The 2,689-nt window shown below is 45.1% G+C and overlaps 1 non-coding gene across 1 annotated transcript; it reads left to right on the top strand.

The window, feature by feature from the left end:
* Positions 1-442: 442 nt before the first annotated feature.
* LOC145573544 (small nucleolar RNA R71) lies at positions 443-548 on the top strand. Its single transcript, XR_014097535.1, has one exon. It is a non-coding gene; the product is annotated as a small nucleolar RNA R71 (small nucleolar RNA).
* The last annotated feature ends 2,141 nt before the right edge of the window (positions 549-2,689 follow it).

Raw genomic sequence — 2,689 nt, 5'->3', positions numbered from 1 at the left:
AACTAGAAGAGTCCTGGTCATATGACCCACAAACATCACAAAAGACACAACCACTTGGCATATTACTTGAAGTAGAAGGAGGATTAGAGTTAGAAGATGTACCTCTCCCCTTAATGTTGGAGGGAAGACTAGGTCCAATTGAAGAAGCACTCTCTAGCCTGGCCTTGATTGATGTCATCTCCTTCTCCAAGTTTGAGATTTGGGAAGATAAGTTATTGATTTCATCGAGATGGTCAACCGAATAGACCGTTGAGCCACTCTTGCTTGTGGACTCTCTCTCTACCTCTTGCCAATCAATGGAGTGACGAACTACATCCTCTATGATATCAACAACTTCTTCCTCGGTCTTGTTCATAATCGGGCCTCCGGCTCCGGCATCAAAACATGACTTTCCTGGGGACTCAATCCTCCATAGAAGATTTGTATGATTTGGTAGGTTGGGATTCCATGGTGAGGACATTCTCGTTGATACTGCTTGTATCTTTCCCAAGCCTCATACAAACTCTCACTAGGCTTTTGCTTGAAACTTTGGATTAGAGTTCTTGCCTCGGCGGTCTTCTTTTGAGGGTAAAAGCGAGAAAGAAACTCTTTAGTGACCTCATCCCAAGTTGCGCGACACATGTCGTCATCTTGGGAGTCCATTTGGACACCTCTTGGAGTGACACGTGTCACACTCTAATTGGTCCACTTGGCAGGGTATAAATACCCAAATCACAAATGACCTTGGACAAGGTGTCCAAGTATGACAACTGGAAGCACCGGTTCTATTTATTGTCTGCCCCCACCCGGCGTGAAAATCTTGAACTTCGCCGGTATAATAAGAAGTCTGACCTTCTTGGTCAGAAATGTGCCCTCCCCCGGATTCCAGAGGACGACTATGAGAAAATCATAGAACCGGGGTTTTTTGAACTTGACACTAAGACTCTCTCAACCAGGGACATAATAAAGCTTCCAAAGAATTGGATACCCATGTGTGCGTGGCTGAGAGACGAGGTGTTCTTGTCCGCCTATGGGTGGAGCACAATGTTCAAAAAGCGTATGTTTACTACACATCCGGCAAAATGTCGTTTGTACTATTGCTTTACCAATTTATTATGCTATTGAACTGTGTTTGTTTGTTTATTTTTGTAAAAGAGGCTTTGAAGATGCTTCCTGAAGTAAAGACCCCCAAATGGTCCTCCGCCTAAATTCGCAATGATCTGGCGGACGCTAAAGCAGCTGAAATAAAGGCTAAGGTAAGAACCTGTCTGGCCCTTTGTTTTGACATTCACTATTGAGAAGATTTGCCGATTGTATGTTTGAAAAACAATTTTATTTGCAGGGTGGGGAGGTTCCTAAATCCTTCAGCATCCTATTCAAGCAAGGACGAGACACTACCGCCTCCACCCCTGCTATGTCTATCAAGACTTCGTCCGTTCAGACGGCTCCAGATGCTTCCTCTCGAGAAAACCGTCTGCATATAGGGGGAAATTTTTTTTTTCCTTTGGGCTTCGGACATGGCCTGGACTTGGGAAGGGATGCTCTGACTCCATCCGGCTTCTCTGTTCCTGTAGGTGATGCAAACCTGTAGGTTACTAAAGGTATATATAATCCTTTCGAAACACCGCCTGAGCTTAGTTGGCCCTTACGAGTGAAATCTCACTCTCAACAGACCTCTTCGTCGGACAGCCGGCAACAAGCTAGTACCGCCTTTATAGCTCATTCACCCTCTATTACATATGGTGCAAGTCAATCCCCCCAATGGCCGGACGTAAAGGCGCATGCCAAGGCCATGCTTGGAGCCGTCTCCAAGAAGCAGAAGGACGCCATTGCGGGCATAGAGACGTTCAATCTGGAACGTATCTTAACCCTCATGTTTGAGTTGTGACATTCTTTCGGAAAATGGCAAGGATACTTTCACTTGTATTTTTCAAACTGTTTGTGTCTGCAGGTTATGCTAAGGGTTGATGGGCTCAGGCGGCCATACACCCAGAAGAGAGAGGAGGTAAAAAGAACTAATAAATCGACTAGGGATTCTAAAGATGTTGCACAATATCAATGTACAATAAATGAACTTGAATCTAAAGTCGTGGAACTAAAACAGGCGAAGCAAATCAAGAGCCTGTCTGCAGCTCTGGAGACTGCCAAGAAGAAGGCTAGTGATGCTGAAACCTCCTTTAAGAAGGCTTAGGATGACCTCAAGGCACTACAGGGTGTTGCCCAGGAGAATACTAATCTCAAGGCAGACGTTCAACGTCTGAAGAAGGATGTAGAGTAGGTCTAGATGAACATTAAGGCTACCATTTAGGCGGAGCAAAACCGCCTTATTGCTGAGAATGAGACCGACTTAAACACCCGGATGAAGATTGCATGGGATGCGCTCTATCCAGGGAGGGAGTATGGTATTTGGGCACTGGCTTTCCAATACGCTGAAGATATGGTGTATAAGAGAGAGCAAGGACTGCCAGAGCCTGAATCATTCGAAGCCTAAGCGTATGTTGAGCTTGAGGAGCCTGGTAAGAAGCTTCCTTAACCCGATGAGGCAGTTGAGCTCCATTCTGAAAAGGAGAACGAAGAGCAACCAACGAAGCAAAACTAGGCGGACCAACCCAGGCAAAAGTAGTTTTCAGCGGCAGTTTGTTAATTTCATTTCCTCCGGCCTGTGAGTCGTGTATTTCAATGTTTTAATAAACAATTTTTTTTAAGTTTA

The sequence above is a fragment of the Chenopodium album genome, chromosome 12 (genome assembly GCF_948465745.1).
Source record: "Chenopodium album chromosome 12, dcCheAlbu1.1, whole genome shotgun sequence".
Lineage (NCBI taxonomy): Eukaryota > Viridiplantae > Streptophyta > Magnoliopsida > Caryophyllales > Amaranthaceae > Chenopodium > Chenopodium album.
This window is presented reverse-complemented; position numbering and strand designations above follow the sequence as displayed.